Source organism: Scyliorhinus canicula, chromosome 3 (assembly GCF_902713615.1).
Source record: "Scyliorhinus canicula chromosome 3, sScyCan1.1, whole genome shotgun sequence".
In the NCBI taxonomy this organism is placed as follows: Eukaryota; Metazoa; Chordata; class Chondrichthyes; order Carcharhiniformes; family Scyliorhinidae; genus Scyliorhinus; species Scyliorhinus canicula.
Genome location: NC_052148.1, coordinates 115297770 through 115315652, shown reverse-complemented (window position 1 = coordinate 115315652; position 17883 = coordinate 115297770). Strand labels below are relative to the sequence as shown.

Here is a 17883-nt window from a genome sequence, read left to right as displayed (position 1 = left end):
ACGCCGGCAAACGCTGGCGCTCCCGCACATGCACCAACTTGCGCCGGCCGGCGGAGGCCCTTCGGCGCCGGTTGGCGTGGTGCCAAGCCCCTTTCCCGCCGGCCGGCGGGGCGCAAACCACTCCGGGGCGGGCCTAGCCCCGGAATCCTCCGCATCTTTGGGGCAGCCCGACGCCGGAGTCGTTCACGCCACTCCATCCCGCCGGAGTTGCCCGCTCCGCCGATTATGGCAGAATTCTGTCCCATGTCTTTCAGGACTTGTGGGACAAACCGGAGTAACCAGAGGAAACCCACACAGACACGGGAGAACGGCAGGCTCCGCACAGACAATGATCCAAGCCGGGAATCAAACACGGATCCCTGGCGCTGTGAAGCAATTGTGCTAATCACTGTGCTACCATGACTTCAGGAGAGGAATGACCAATAGCATTTACTTTACACAATCTTACTAGTTAAGAAATGAATTATGCTCAGCGAGATTAATTTTTGGTATAAGAAGGTTCCACCATTACCTTTCATTTGATGGATCATCGACCCTTGACGCCAATCTTTTGGCCGTAAAAGGTATACCTTCTTTGGCAGCGAATAGATTGCAAAGATGGCCTTTGATACTGTCAACACACACATGTGATATCCAATATCGCAGCTCAGAACAACATGCAAATGTTGATCCCTTAACACAACTGCCGTTACTGCAAGTCAAGTATGACCCTGAAGAACATTTTAGCAATATTTTCTATTCCTCGCTCATGGATAGTTTACCTGTGACTTCATCTCAAGTTCAAAAACCGATCCAGTGATGGGGAAGGTGATGTACTTGGTCCAAAAAGGAGCGCTGTCAGATGTTCACAGGAAAAATCCAACATCAAGCATACATCACATGAAGATTTGGGTAGACAGTCCACAATGGAGTTCTATTGTGGGGAATCTGTATTATTATTCCTCCACGCTCACATGGATGAGTCTTTGACCAACTGCATGAGGGGCATTTTGGTGTGGTGAGGATGAAGGAACTGGCACACTGTTATTTTTGGAGGCCAGGATTAGATGTTCAGCATTGAAGAGAAAGTAGGGCAATGTCAATCCAATGCAAACATAAGGAACACTCCACCATTGCAAGTAATACATCCTTGGGAATGGCCCACACAGCCAAGATAGAGAATACACATTGAATATGCTGACCCCTTAGAAGGTCACATGTCCTTAGTAATTGTAGACACACACTCAAAATGGCCAGAAGTCTCGATAATGAAGACGACGGCTGACCATTCCATTGAGAAACTAGAGGAGATATTGTCAAGATTTTGAACATTGGAGCAAATTGTCAGTGATAATGGAATGCAGATTGGTTTGAAGGAGTTTGAGGACTGCTTGTAGGGGAACAGTATGGACCATATCAAGTCAGCTCCATGTCATCCAGCAACAAATGAATTGGCTGAACGTTTTGCATTTTAAAAAAAACATTCTATCAAAGCAACAAGGGGGACATTAGCGAGAAGAGTGAACAAATTCCTAATGTCTTTCCAGAACAACTGTATGCACTACCATGCAAAATTTACCGGCAATGCTGCTGTTTCAAGAGGAAACTGCGAACATAGTTTGATTTGTTAACTCCACCTGATATTTCCGAGATTGTCAAGCGACAACAACAAGCGCAAATTGCTAGGAGGGAGTCAAACTCTATAAAGCGAGTATCCAACCAAGGAGAGAGTGTGTCAGCTATAAATTATACCACCGATTGCTATGATCCTGATAAAGACAAGTCCAATATCATATACTGTACAGAGAGATGATGGAAGAGTTTGGTGATGTCATGCTCGTCAGCTACTTGTGTCATGAAATGAGTTTGCAGAAACTTAAGAGGTTCTTCCCTTGGAAAATCACCACACTCCTGTGCCTGTTTGGGTACACTGAAGGAGAATTCAGAATGTCACCTGACAGCACGTCTTTCAGGATTTGTGGGAAGATTTAGGGGCCTCACGGTAGCATGGTGGTTAGCATCAATGCTTCACAGCTCCAGGGTCCCAGGTTCGATTCCCGGCTGGGTCACTGTCTGTGTGGAGTCTGCACGTCCTCCCTGTGTGTGCGTGGGTTTCCTCCGGGTGCTCCGGTTTCCTTCCACAGTCCAAAGATGTGCGGGTTAGGTGGATTGGCCATGCTAAATTTCCCGTAGTGTAAGGTTAATGGGGGGGATTGTTGGGTTACGGGTATACGGGTTACGTGGGTTTAAGTAGGGTGATCATTGCTCGGCACAACATCGAGGGCCGAAGGGCCTGTTCTGTGCTGTACTGTTCTAATTCTAATTCTAAAAACCGGAGCACCCAGAGGAAACCCATGCAGACACTGGGAGATCATGCAGACTCCACACAGACAATGACCAAACCGGGAATCGAACCTGAACCTGATGCTATGAGGCAACACTGCTAACCACTGTGCTACCATGCTGCCCATACCATCTACAGAAAGGAACAAGGACACTTCAGAGGTCCCAAGTCGCCATGTTCAAGTACTCTGAAATTAGCAAAAAGGAATAGACATCCATCACAGAGACTGTCTGATTGAATTACAGACTAGTAAGCCTGATGTCAGTCGTGGGGAAAATTCTAGATCCACTATCAAAGATTTTATAGCAGAGCATTTAGAAAACAGTGGTAGGATTGGACAGAATCAGTGAGGATTTATGAAGGAGAAATCATACAAATCTACTGGAAATCTTCAAGGATGTAATTAGCAGAATTGATTCAGGGGAGCCAGTGCATGTGGTGTATTTGGAATTTCAAAAGGTTTTTGACAAAGTTCCGCATAAAGCATGTAAAGTTAAAGCACATGGGATTGGGGGTACTGTATTGAGATGGATAGAAAACTGGCTGGCAGACAGGAAACAAAGAGTAGGAATTAACGGGTCTTTTTCAAATTGCCAGGCAGTAACTAGTCGGGTACTGCAGGGATCGGTGCTCGGATCCAGCTATTTACAATATATATTAATGATTTAGATGAGGGAACAAAATGTCATATCTCCAAATTTGCAGATGGCACCAAGTTGGGTGGGAGAGTGAGCTGTGAGGAAGATGCCGAGATCCTTCAGTGTGATTTGGACAAGTTCAGTCAGTGGGCAAATGAATGGCAGATGCATAATTTGGATAAATGCGAGGTTATCACTTTGGTAACAAAACCAAGAGGCATACTATTATCCGAATGGACATAAATTAGGATAGGGGAACGTGCAATGAGAACTGGGTGTCCTCATACACCAGTCACAGAAGGTAAGCATACAGGTGCAGCAGGCGGTAAAAAAGGCAAATGGTCTGCTGGCCTACATTGCGAGAGGATTTGAGTACAGGAGCAGGGATGTCTTGCTGTAATTATACAGTGCCTTAGTGAGGCCACTTCTGGAATGTTGTGTGCAGTTTTGATCTCCTTATCTGAGGAAGGATGTTCTAGCTATAGAGGGAGTGCAGCAAAGTTTGCCAGATTGATTCCAGGGATGGCAGGACTGACGTACGAGGAGAGATTGAAGCAGGTAGGATTGTATTCGCTGGAGTTCAGAAGAATGAGGGGAGATCTCACAGAAACATATAAAATTCTAAGAGGACTGGGCAGGGTTGATGCAGGAAGGATGTTCCTCATGGTAGGTGTGTTGAAAACCAGGGGTCACAGTCTGAGGATATGGGGTAGACCAATTAGGACAGAGATGAGGAGAAATTTCTTCACCAAGTGAGTGGTGAGCCTGTGGAATTAATTACCACAGGAAGTAGTTGAGCCTGAAACATTGTATGGTTTCAAGAAGCAGTTTGATATAGCACATATGAGGGAAAGTGGGATGAGGCTATTGAGTTGGATGATCAGTCGTGATCAGAATTACTGAGGGAGCAGGTACGAAGGGCCGAATGGCCTCCTACTGCTCTTATGTTTTCTATGGTTTTCCGTTTTTCCAATGGTACATGTGTATAGAAATAATGCATGGTGGATCTGTTATATAAATGTTAATTGTCATTGCATTAATGATGTAAAGGGGCTTTTCACAGTATCTTCATACTTGTGCCAATAACAGGTTATTATTATTATTACTACTAAAGGGGGAGGGGTGTTATTTATCAGAGAATATATCCCTGTTGGTTTCACATCACAGAGTGTTTGCGTGGGCTCTGGGCAGCTCACCATCTTCATTATATGATAACATTGTATCATAAGCCTCTCATCGTGTTTTTACAAGAATTCAGAGCACGGGCACCTACATAGATTTTTTCTTTGCGGCAACAAAAACATGTAGTTGCTTCCTTTAAGGCCACAGAAATCCTGCAGGACATCTGCTGGATCGTTGACAAAGTTAATGCCTTTGGGTTGAGGTGATTTTGGCAAAGTGGACAGAAGTCCTGCTTTACTAGAACTCAAACCCAATGTGTTCCTCTTTGCCTTGTATTTTAGCAGAGTATAAAATAATCCATCAAGAAAAAAATCCCCTGCAGACACCCTTAAATATTGCATTTAGTCAAAGACAAAAATTTTCAGAATCAAACTGCTACATTGCAGAAGGAAGCCATTCAGTCCATCGCGTCTGCACCAGCTCACTGAATGGGCAATTCATCACATGCCATTCCCCTGCCTTCTCCTTGCATTTATATTGCACCTAACACTAATACAAACTGACATTAGTTGTTTGTGTCTAAATTGCATTAGATCAGGATTTCTGGACTTCTGAACTAATGCTCTAATTTTGCTCTATTGAGGTGAAGTGTGTTGCTCTTAATGGGTATCCTCAGATACCCATTAAGACATGTGGCCATTCACACTTGCAGCTCAAATGAGATCATTAATTTTCTTGCGGCATTGAATGCCGGTCCGCCTTGTCCTGCTTTTGGCACTTGCTGCAGCTGCCACTGCTACCCAGGGTCTCCTACACACACAGTGGTACAGGGTGCCCCACCGCTCCTCCATAGCATCCAGAAACCTGTTCAAATCTCCCTCCAGGAAGTGAGGAACCAGTCTCCATGTTGCCATCCTCCTGGCTTGGCTGGGAGTGAGTGCTGAATGAGCATTTAAATGCAGCTCCCCCTTGTTCGCAGTGAACAATTGAGAGCTGGGTCGGGCGAATCAGAGGCCTGGGGACTCCGGTTTGGTGTGATTCACGTGGGGATCTTTTTTGCACAAAGTGTGGGTGGATTGCAATCTGGATCACGCCGAGTTGTCCAGCGGTAATCGCACAATGTTTCCTATCGGAGATAACACCGGGCGCCATTCTCTGGAAAGAATTGTAAGAGTGAACGGGAATTTCTGCAAACCTCGCAGCCCTCGGCCCAGCGAGGCCGACAACGTTATTCAACGTTAATTGGTCCACTGAATGAGGGCCTCACAGGCAAATCACCGCAAATGAAGGCTCGCCAGCCAATTCACCGGCACTGCGCTCGCCAACCCCCGATAATAATCGAGCAGCACTTAAGCTACACTTGTTCAGCCAACCCCAGCCAGTTCGCAACAATGGTGTCGAGGAGATCGGCTCCATGATTCGGGGACGCTGACTTGGGGGGGGTTGTTAGACGCAGTGGAGGCCAGGAGGGATATCCTGTTCCCCCAAGGGTCCATGAGGGTTAGCCATAGGGCAGCCATACTGCCTGGGACAAGGCAGCTGGCAGCTGGGAGCACCGGGAGTGTGACCAGGAGGACGGGCCTCCAATGCAAGAAGAAGGTCAATGACCTAAACAGGGCAGCACGAGTAAGTAGATGCCAACATCCCCCACCCACCCCAAAACCCTTCCACCCCTACGGGAGCGTCGACTCCCCCCTCCCCCTTCAACTCCCCCCAGTCTTTCCTCCACCCCCTCCCCAACCCTTCCTTCACACACCCCTCTCCTTCCACAACTGTGAACTACTTGTGTAGCTAATGATGCCCTCTCTGTGTCTCCTCAGGAAAATCTCTCCCAGGATTTCTGGGAGAGGGCCCAGACTGGAAGTGACGTGCCGGAATAAGAATCTCACCTCTTTCAAGGAACGTGCCCTGGAGGTGACTGGGATCACCGAGGAGAGGGCAGTTACCCATGGGGAGGCTGGCGGACGTCGCAGAGGTGAGGAAACACGAGGCTCCACCTGGAGGACCCGTCAACTCAGGCAATATCAACCTGAGTTGTTATTGCCTTGCTGACTGACCCATCCCTCCCACTGACCTCATGTCCATTATCCCGCAGATCCTCCAGCTGACGGCACGGGCCCATCCCGGGCAGTACTGTCTACAGCCTCCCAGGAGGACACCTCAGAGGAGAGCTCCGAGGATGCCACCAGAATAGTCTCAGCACAGCTGTCATTCCCACCATCCACTAGCGCAGATACATACACCTCGGTGGGAAATGTTAGTGGTCAGGCTTCTGGACACAATCTGATGAGCACCACACTGCTGCTGATGTACATCAGGTGGAGGCAGGAACTCTCAGGCGAGAGAGCAGTCAGAGGGCTGCTGGATCCCAGGACCCAATTGGGTCCCAGCCTGATGCTGAGCCTGTGGAACAGGGTTACCCGGAGCTGATAGCAAGCGGCTGGGACATTCAGAGGGAGATGTCAGCTTCACTCCAGCAGATCTATAGCCAACTGGAGGAATCCAAGAGGCTACGGGTGCAGGAGATGTCGCCGCCACTGATGGCACCGAAGCCAATACTGCTAGGGTGGCGACTGTAGTGGAGAGCCTGGTGCACAACATTGGCACCATTAGTGAAGGTGGCCAAGGCATCGCGCAGTCGGTGACGGCCATGGCTGAGGGTCACGGCAAAATGTCCGCCTCGCTGGGGGATGTCACCCAGTACCGGGATGACCCTGTCCCTCTCAGATGGACATTGCCGGGGGCTGCAGAGTTTTTCCCAGTCGCAGGTGGGCATTGCGGAGGATGGCCCAGTCACTGAGGAGCATTGCCGAGGGCGGCGACATGATGGTCCGGACCATCGGGAGCAGCCAGGGCTGGAAGAACCCAATGATGCAGGAGCAGCCGGGGCTTGAACCAGCTGCCCCTCCATCCCAAGGAAAACCCCAATTCCCTCTGGGCACTGATCTCGAGAAGGGGGTGCTGATTGCCAACCTGGACCCGTCCCATGGAGTGGGGATGGTTGCCATCAGCTCCCCCGAGATCCACCAGTCTGATGAGGCCATGTCTCGCAGCCAGCACATGGGACAGGGCGACACGGCTGTGTGTGTGCCAGTGATAAGCCAGTGGGAGCCTCGAGCCCCCAGAGGACGACCACCAGGGGCACTGAAGGTCATGAGATGTGGTAAGCAGCCGGCCGCCTCCATCTCAGATGTGCATACTGGGGACACACCGATTCGTAGCGGTAGAGCTAGGAGGGCAAAGCACATCGAGGATCACTGAGGGCACCAGGGGAGGGGGTGACGGGGGAAGATTGGGGGTGAGGGGCTAGGGGAGGGGACAGAACTATCGGGAGGCTGGGGAGTTTTCAAACACAATAAACACCTTTGTATATAACCAGTACGATGCCTCTGTCACCTTCATTCGCAATACGGGCTGTCCTCCGAAACCTTTGCCCATCTCTCCACACATCTCCGCCTCCCCATGGAAGCCACCCGCCCTCTGGCCATGAGCGTGTCACCGGGGCTGTGTCCATCCCTTGGGTGTGTGGATATTGGCTGTTGTGTGTGTGATGTTGCTTCCGACAGTGTTCAAGCACAGTGTCCAGGCATGAAGCTGTGATTGGGATGCTAGGTAATGATTCCCACATGCGACATGCCCCCCCAACCACAGGAATCCACTTGGGTTGTGTGAAGTGCTCGCGTAACTATGATTGCCAATTCCCTATTAGCGATAGCCTTCAGCCACATGGCCAGGGGTCTCAGCAGTCGGTGGGTGTTATAAGTGGTCGGTAGTAAGGCAGCATGGTGGCGCAGTGGGTTAGTACTGTTGCCTCATGGTGACGAGGTCCCAGGCTCGATCCCGACCCTGGGTCAATGTCCGTGTGGAGTTTGCACACTCTCCCCTTATTTGCATGGTTTTCACCCCGATAACCCAAAATATGTGCATGCTAGGGGGATTGGCCATGCTAAATTGCCCCTTAATTGGAGAAAAAAAACATTTTTTTTTTAAAAAGAGGAAAAAAGAAATGAGTGGTCGGTAGGGCAGACAGGTATTAGATAATATAACATACAGTGCAAAAGGAGGCCATTCGGCCCATCGAGTCTGCACCGTCCCACTTAAGCCCTCACTTCCACCCGATCTCTATAACCCAATAAACACTCCTAACCTTTTTGACCTTTAAGGCAATTTAGCATGTCCAATCCACCTCACCTCAACGTCTTTGGACTGTGAGAGGAAACTGGAGCATCCAGAGGAAACCCACGCAGACACGGGGAGAACGTGCAGATTCCACACAGACCATGACCCGGCGAGGAATCGAACCTGGAACCCTGGCACTGTGAAGCCAAAATGCTAACCACTGTGCTGTCTTGCTGCCCCAAGGGTTGCCCCAGGAACAGGTACACACGATCCAGGGGTTGGCATTGTGGTGCTGTGAACAGTTGCCCTCCCAGCACCTGTCCCCCACCGTCCCTAGCCCACCATTCGAAGGGTCCTCCACCCTCGGCTGAGTGTCCCCCACCCTCCCCGGGTCCGTACCCCCCCCCCCCCCCCCCCCCCCCCCCCCCCACCCCCGAGCACTGGGGTGGAAGCTTGTCACTGGCAATTGGAAAGATCTTCCATCTGGTCGTGTCTACACCATTTTCCGTGACTCACCCTTCCTGCCATCAGTGGACCCACCGCAAGGGGCTCCCTTCAGTACGACCAGAAGATCCCACCAGCAGGAATGGATGGAAAATCCCACCTATTGTATTTGCTCTGAGATAAATCTTCGCTAAAATATTAAATAAACCTGGCTCATTGCCCATTATTACATCATATATAGCCTTCCTCTCGTTCGTTCTAGGTCATGTGGTTGGTGAAAACTATCTTGAATACAGTCTAGAATATAGCTATATTTCTGAAATGAGCTCATCTGCTTATCCAAATCTTTCTAGAAGCTTCCGTGGAAACCACTCTGCCTACATGCTTGTGCAATCGTTGCAGAAGAAATTTTTGCCACTTCACAGCTGCTACCAGAAGGCTGATACACAAATGCCAATTCAACCTTAAATCTTTCTTTATCTGTTAACTCCATATATAAAGTCTCCACTACCTGCTTACCTCTTGTTATATTATCTCTGATTATGAAAGCAATTATAGCTCCAATCCCACTTCACCAGATTCACCAAATTCCTGTACACTTTAAAACTTGATATATTCAATTCCTAGTCCTGACAACCTGGCAATCGTGTCTAAGCACTGGCTATCATATTTTAAGAAGTCTTAGAACACCAGGTTAAAGTCCCAACAGGTTTGTTTTGAATCACTAGCTTTCGGGGCACTGCTCCTTCCTCAGATGAATGAAGAGGAGGTTCCACAAACATATATATAGAAAAAGTCAAAGATGCAAGATAATACTTTGAATTGCCTGATATTTGTCCTTTGGACTCGCTCGGCGCAATCAACTGCCCATGCCGCACCCCTGTTCGGGTGAACGGTCCCATGGCTGGCAGATGCCCCTTCCAGGATTCACACGGCTCGCTACGTCTTGCAAGATCTAATATGACCTTGTGAGTCATCGCAATCTGAATCCCGGCCATTGTAGGAGGGATTGGTATTTGGAAAATCTACATATTAGAGTGAGGCAGCGAATCTCCCTTGCCAGATCTACCGAGGCTTTGAAATTTAACCTTTTCGCCTCAAAACGTTAGGTGAGCGCCTTTCAATACTGGTCCCCACAAACGGGGAACAGATGGAAAGGTACTTGGGGGGTTTCCCAGGGGTTCGGAAGCATCCAGGCGGTTGCCCACTGGGCATGATGGTACACTGGCACTGCTGGCACTTTGGCCATGCAACTTTGGTAATGCCACCTGAGTGCCAGCCTGGCACTCCCTAGGTGGCACTGCTAGACTGGCAGGGACACTGCCAGGGTGCCCATCTGGCAATGCCAAGGTGCCAGGCTGGCACTTTTCCCATGCCAGGGATCGTGCCTGGGGTGCCCTGCCCCTGTGAGGTGGAGTGCGGGGGGTGGGTGCCTGAGGGCCCCCTTATAGGTGAGTTGGGGCTTTGGGGGGGGTCCAGGGATCATATCTGGGGGAGTCCAGAGGCCGGGAGACTATTCTCCTTCTGCACTGAAGTGTTCTGGTGAGCGGAGCTCCTTAGTGCAGGAAACAGGTCTAAGTGCAGCCTCAGCGTGGCTTTCCCCACTGAGGCCCCAGATTGCAACAAAGCCCGTTCAATAGCATCATCTTTCTCGGTGCTTTGAGCGCTGGGATAGGCTGGGCTAAACGCACTCGATACAGGACTCTGTTGCAATTCAGTGAGATCACGGCCTCTGCATTTGAGTGAAGTGCATTTGTGTGTTCCACAAACACCAGCCTATCATTCTGCACTGATGCTAATGATCTGACTTTTTCTTTCTATTCATTCTCAATATCTGGTCATTGGTATTGAGGCCAGAATATATCGCCTATCGAAACAATGGTGGTAAGTTTCATTTTTGAACCAATGCTGTGGTAATGAGGTATTTTCTCAAAATTGTCAGATAGGGAGATTCATGATTATGATCCAGCAACAATTAAGAAACAACAAAATATTTTAAGTCAAGAGGGTGTGTGATTTCAAGGGGAAACCTGCAGGTAGTAGTGTTCCCATGCACTGACTGCCATTGAATTTGTAGCCAGTAGACTTGGAAGAGTCTGTCGACATTCAAAAAGGCTGACTGTACCCTGATGAAGAAGGTTGGAAATGCAACTATCATCTGGTTGTGCAGTTTCAAGAGAGCTCTTTTTGAATATTTCCCCAAGGACTATCATTATGACATTATAAATGCTTCGTTGAGCTTCAGAAACTACAACTATCTCAACAGGAGATTCTGAGTTCACAATTTGATTGACAGCTTAAAGAGATGATTTAAGGATTAGTTGCATTTGACGTGGGGGTCTGAATTGAAGTTTTTTTCTTTTTCTAAGAGATTATCACTTGAGTTTTAAAAGCTTTGAATGGATATTATTATCACTGCAATAACTTTTCATTATCAAGTGTGTCGGAGCGAGAGTGGTTTTAGATTGTTAGAAATTTATCTTTCTTTTCTCCACATGGTTGCTGCGATCTGCCATGGTGGGTTCTGGATGAGTGGCTATGAAGGTGGCAGCAAATGTACTTGGGGCATGAGGAAGGTGGGGGTATGTACTCATGCAAGGATCATAGAAATTTAGCATGCAGGTATAACAAAAATTGGGAAGGGAAATGGCATGTTGGCATTACATTAATAAGGCAGTCTTGCTACATTTGTATAAAGCTTTGTTGACACTACACCTGGCATACTTGGGTTTCCATTATAAAAAAGGATGTACTTGAATTGGAGACAGTACTATCAATTGGTTTCTGGGATGAGAGGCTTCTTCTATGATGAAACACTGAGCAAATTAACCCTTTACTCTATGAAGTTTAGAAGAATGAACTCCATAAGAAGCATTGCAACACATAAAATTGTGAAGGGGTTTGATGGACATTGTTTCTCCTAGCTTAGGAATCTATGATATAAAAGCACATCTCAAGATAAGGATTGATCATTTAGGACTGAGGCGAGGATCAAGTGTCAGGCATTCTGTCTACATGACTAGCCCAACTCAGTTGTAACTGTTTCAATATGTTGTGGATGCTTGGCATGCCAGCTTGGGTGACTACTTCAGTATCTGATATTTTGTTCTGTAATCTGATATTCAGAAGCTCCTGAAGGTAGCTCAAGTAATGCTAGGACACATTTCAAATCGTGCATGCGTAGAGCAGAGTATGCAGGACTGTTGCTCTCTATAGACTTTCACTTTGCTGCTCTTGGTTCAAAGACTGATGTCTGAAATCTGCTGAAAGTTACACTTGCTTTGGCAATTCTTGCATGCGTCTTGTCATCAATACAGATAGCTTGAGAGGAAGTGTGATGAGATAAGTGAACTTATCCACTGCTGACAGCTTCTGATCATGAACTGCAAACTTGGGTTTGAGATATGGCGATTCTAGAGCAGGCTGGTATATTACTGCAGCTGTCTTCATGTTGATCTTAAGGCCAACGTTTTTTCATGCGTTGTGGAGCAAGTCAATTCTGCATTGCATGTCCAGCTCCAAACCAACAGGGAGCATATGGCAAACAGGAAATTGTGAAGAATGCCCTTGGAGACCTTGATCTTTGCCTGCAGCCATCTCAGATTGAGCAGCTTCCAATCCATGCAATATCTGATTTCAGTGCAAGGATCATTATCAGAGGAGGTGTCAGCAAGCATAGTTGGGAAAACCATCATAAAGAGGGTTGCGCGAACATGTAGCCCTGCTTAACTCCGTTTGTGACTGGGAATCGGTTAGGCGTTTCCTCTTATTTATCCGATCAAAATTGTTCCTGAATTTGAACATTTCTGTTAGATCTCCCCCATTAAATAGTATGATTCAATTCATATTGCCTCTTCTTATTCTTCCTATCAAAATATATTATTTCACACTTTCCTGCAATAAATTAAATTAGCCATGTGCCTCTCCAATTTGCCAGTTTACTTCCTGAAATCTGTTACTATCCTCCCAATTGTTCACTTTTTCTTTTGTCATCTTGGGAAACTTCATATTCTGCATACCCAAGCCAGGTCATTAACATATGTTTTTTAAAAGTGGAAGTTCCAAATGGGACAACCCCCTCGGGACTTATGAGTCATAGGGCGCAATTCAGCGGACAAAAGCTTACGTCTGCTTTTGGCCGACTTTGGCGGGGTGTTTCTCGGTGGCTGCAGCGCCGAGAATCGCCCCATTATTCAACGGCACTTTGCCGGATTTGCGGCTCTCCCAGGATTCACCCACTGTGTCAGATGGAGGCCGGGTGCAGTGTGATTGCTGAATCATGCCTCCTACAGCTCAGAAGAGTCCTTTCGGCCTCTTTCAGACTGTGAAACAATTCTTCACCACAGCATTCTACTGTGCATCCCTTTGCCAATTTTATACCCACACTCTCTTTTTAAACCTCATGGCTGTAGTACTGTTATTTCAATAAATCACACATCTTCACTTATGCTCGATACATTACTATTCAAATACCTGATCTTCAAAAGGTCTGCAGGGCACAATCACAGATACATGAATAAATGGATGCAATGCATGATAGTCTGCATTCCAAATTTCTAAACTAATAAGATCAAGAAATGAGAAAATATTGTCAAAACTAAACAGTTTATTTTATTTGATTCCACTGTGAAGGATTGTTTTCACACCTCAGGAAGGTTTACATAAATTTACAAATGACATTCTGAAATGAAAATTGCTTTTAGTGTGTGGAAACAATAGAACACCAAATGTAATAAGTTATGTTCAACCAGTCATTAAAGCCAATCTATCCTCAACACTATTCCCATTATTGATGTTCTATTGAGCTGTCCACTAGAAAGTCACACCATCTTAGCCTTCAGGTGATTTTGACCCACAACCTGAGCTGTTTTCACTGTTTTGCAATGATAATTATTTCATCTTTTTAATATTCCCATAGAATTGCCAACATACAGTGGCAGCAGTGTTTACCATGTACAAGATGCACTGCAGCAACTCATCAGTGCTCCTTCAGCAGCAGCTTCCATGACCTCTACCACCTAGAGAGACAAGGACAGCAGGTGCATGGGAAGACCACTACTTGCAAGTTTCCCTCCAAACCACTGCCTTGTGTCTTGGGACTATACTGCTGTTCTTTCAATGTCACTGGATCGGAATCCTGGAACTCCCTTCCTAACAGCACTGTGGGTGTTCCGACAACACATAGATTGCAGTGGTTCAAGAAGGTGGCTCACCAACACCTTCTGAAAGGCAATTAGATTTGGGCAACTGAATGCTGGCCTAGCCGTCAATGATTGCATCCCATGAAAGAATTGAAAAAATCAGAAAATATAGGCAAGCAAACAGTTGTGACATAGTTATGAGACTCCACTATTAATGTAGTTAGGGAAGCTCAAATCCCATGGTCGAATGTTGTGAGTTTGCATTTAATGAACAGGATTTTCCTTCCAGGGATGGCAAAAAGAAGTCAGGACTGTCTCCAAGTGCCGGATCCACCTGGCCTGTCACAGGGAGGCTGCCTATAGGTTCCTAAACTGTCACCTAATGTCTGCAGAAACCTGAAGGCCAATTGGAAAACTCCAGTTGATCTCCTCTAATTGGCCTCCGTTGGGTTCTTTATTTTAATGACTTTTTCCGAGTTACAAAGCAAGGGCTCAGAGTGTGGACAGGGGTAAACCCCTAATCCAGCTCCTCTCCTGCTCGAAAAAACAATTCAAATTTAAATTGAATCAAATTCATGGTCCACACAAGAGACATACCAGATCTGAGCCAAAAGGCCGAGCAGAAACTACACTTGATCTTAGCCAAAAGGCCGAGAAGCGATCTCCGTTGGGTTCTTTATGAGCATGCTGTCTGAGGGTGGATAACCCTGCTGTTCCCCAATAGCAGCGTTGCAAAACTGGCCTGGAGATGTAGCTAGGGATCAAGCAGTGGAACAGCTTTTAGCTCCCAGCCGCTTATAGGGCATCATAGAGCCGTACAGATTTTACAGCATGGAAATAGGCCCTTTGGTTCATTGTGTCTGCAGTGGCCATCAAACACATGTTTACTCGAATCCCATTTTCAATACTTGGCCCATAGCCTTATATGCTGTGGCATTTCAAGTGCTCATCTAAATACTTCTTGTTGTGAGTATTTCACCTCTACCCGTCCAGTCCTTTGATGAAAGCTGAAATTACAATGGGGGCGATTCTCCCAAATGGAGCGCAAGTGTTCCCTCCGTCGTGAACACCGTCGCGTTTCACGACGGCGCGAACTGGGCCTGGGGATGACCTATTCTGTCCCCCACAGGGGGCCAGCATGGCACTGGAGCGGTTCACGCCGCTCCAGCCTCCTTTCCCATCGCCAACTGGGTGCCGCACCAACCTGCGCATGCGCGGGTGACTGCTGCATGCCGGCCCCGACGCAACATGGCATCGGTGTTCAGGTGCTGGCTGCGCAGGGAAGTAGGGCCCGGGGGCGAGAGACCGGCCCGCCGATCAGTGTGCCCTGATCGCGACCCCATCGGAGGCCTCCCCCCCGGCGACGGAGGTCCCCTCCCCCCGCCCCACAGGCCGCCCCCCAGCCCTTCGCGCAGAGTTCCCGCCGGCAGCAACCAGGGGTGAACAGCGCCGGCGGGACTCTGTCGTATCCGCCCCATCCGGGCCGGAGAGTCGGCGGTCCTGCCAATTCCAGCGGCCCGTGGCTAGCGCCTCATCAAACGTGCCGGCGCAAATGGCGCCGATTCTCCGCACCTCGGAGAATCACGCGCTGGCGTCGGAGCGTCTTGGCGCGGTTGTGGCGATTCTCCGGCCCGGCGCAGGGCTCGGAGAATCGCCCCCAATATGTCTGTTAATTATGGACTTGTTCCAGAACAAAAAAATCAAAGCCCTATGTTGTAAAATAAACCCTTTGCTGGTTGACCTGTCTAACAGGGAAAGATACTTATCAGCCCTCCTTCTCCCTTTGCCCCATCTATGGCCATAAGACCTAGAAGCAGAAGTAGGTCACTGGGCTCATTAAGTCTGCTCGCCTTTCAATGAGATCACAGCTGATCTGATAATCCTTAACTGTACTCTCCTGCCTTATTCCCAAAACCCTCAGTTCCCTGAATCAGTTAGATATAGCACTTAGGGCAAAGGGGATCAAAGGAAATGAGTGGAAAGCGGGATTAGATTTTTGAGTTGAGTGATCAGCCATGTTCACAATGAATGGCGGATCAGGCTGAAAGGGCCAAATGGCCTCCTCCTACTCCTATTTTCTATGTTTCTATGTTCTACAACGCAATGACTACATTTCAAAAAGTAATTCATTTATTTCAAAATGCTTTTGGGAGCCTCTGAGGATGTAACAGCACTCTATAAATGCATTTTCCTTTTTGAAGATAATATACAGTCCAACATGTAACACTTTCATGGTCAATTCACTCACTCATCCTTGAGTCCCACTGTGGCATCAATCTGTGCTACAGCTTTTAATAGCCGAACCGTTCTTCAACAACCTACAATGTCTTATGAGAGAATGCTACATCAGAACAGGCAGCAACACCAGAAACGGTAACCCCGATTACTATTAATTTTAAATATGAATAACCCTATTCTAATAATAACTCCTTCTCTCTCATGCTAAGTGAGTTGTCTTATAGAATCATAGAATTTACAGTGCAGAAGGAGGCCATTCGGCCCATCGATTCTGCACCAGCCCTTGGAAAGAGCACCCTGCCCAAGCCCACACTTCCACCCTATTCCCATAACCCAGTAACCCCACCCCACCTTTTAATAATAATAATAATAATCGCTTATTGTCACAAGTAGGATTCAATGAAGTTACTGTGAAAAGCCCCTAGTCGCCACATTCCGCCACCTGTTCGGGGAGGCCGGTACAGGAAATGAACCCATGCTGTTGGCCACAGTGGGCTAAACAGCTGGCTTGAAATGCAGAACAAGACCAACAGCGCAAATTAATTTCCTGTAACGGCTCCCCAAATAGGCGCCAGAATGTGGCAACTAGGGGATTTTGGACACTAAGGGCAATTTAGCATGGCCAATCCACCTAACCTGCACGTCTTTGTACTGTGGGAGGAAACCGGAGCACCTGGAGGAAACCCACACAGTCACGGGGAGAAAGTGCAGACTCCGCACAGACAGTAACCCAAGCTGGGAATCGAACCTGGGTCCCTGGGGCTGTGAATCAACTGTGCTAACTACTATGCAACCGTGTTGCCCTGTAAGGCCAGGTTGGACAGATGGACTTGTTTCCACTGGAATTTTTTATTTATTTTATTTTTTAATAAATTTAGAGTACCCAATTCATTTTTTCCAATTGAGGGGCAATTTAGTGTGGCCAATCCACCTACCATGCACATCTTTGGGTTGTGGGGGCGAAACCCACGCAAACACGGGGAGAATGTGCAAACTCCACACGGACAGTGACGCAGAGCCGGGATCGAACCTGGGACCTCGGCACCGTGAGACAACAGTGCTAACCACTGCGCCACCGTGCTGCCGTCCACTGGAATTTTGAAGAGTGAGAAGTGACTCTAGTTGAAATACAGCTGCATGTTTGAACGCTAAATTATCAAGAAGCTCAAGGGAAACAAAACACCCTTTGGAGGACTTTCTTTTTCATAAAATGTCCCCATTGTCAGCAGGATGCCCCTAACCATCTGGAGATTTTCCAGTTGTTGGGGATCCAACATCAGGCTATAACGTAATACTTCACTGAAAAACATTTCAGCACTCCTCGGAAGAAAATGCGGCAGGACGTTGTGAAGTGTAAGTGTGCATATTCAAGCCCAACTAGTTAAATACCATGGGTAGTCTATGCAAATCACAGTGAATATGCTACCTGGTGTAATGGAGCTCTGCTTAGTACCTAGAACATTCATTGGTTTGTATTATCCAGTTGTTTTACATCACCACTTCATAAACTATCACTAACCGTTTCTGACTCCACTTAAAGCCAAATAAATGGCTGGATCCCTTTAAATTGTTAAGTCCCTTTAAGCCCTTGCAGCACTTCCAGTTCTTGCAGCTGGCATGGAAAAGAGGAGGGATTGCTGGGTGAATGAGCAAACTGGCCACGACTTTGTGATTCGTGAAGCCATTCAAGTGTGCGTGTATGTGTGTGTGTGTGGCGGGGGTGGTAACAAATAAAATACAGTTGCAGCATGGACAATACAATTAGGGGAATGGATATAGTTCCCTGCAGCCAAGAACTGGAATCTCAGAGGCTGTGTTACCTACCCGGTGCCAGGATTAAGAATATTGCCTCTTCTAG

The 17883-nt window shown here is 47.6% G+C and overlaps 1 protein-coding gene and 1 non-coding gene across 3 annotated transcripts in view; both read right to left on the bottom strand.

Moving 5' to 3' along the window:
- Nucleotides 1–17883, bottom strand: part of LOC119962886 (zeta-sarcoglycan) — a 1211045-nt gene that overhangs the window by 264459 nt on the left and 928703 nt on the right. The gene's annotated exons all lie outside the window — the stretch shown is intronic.
- LOC119963981 lies at nt 14252–14449 on the bottom strand. Its single transcript, XR_005460228.1, has one exon. It is a non-coding gene; the product is annotated as a U2 spliceosomal RNA (small nuclear RNA).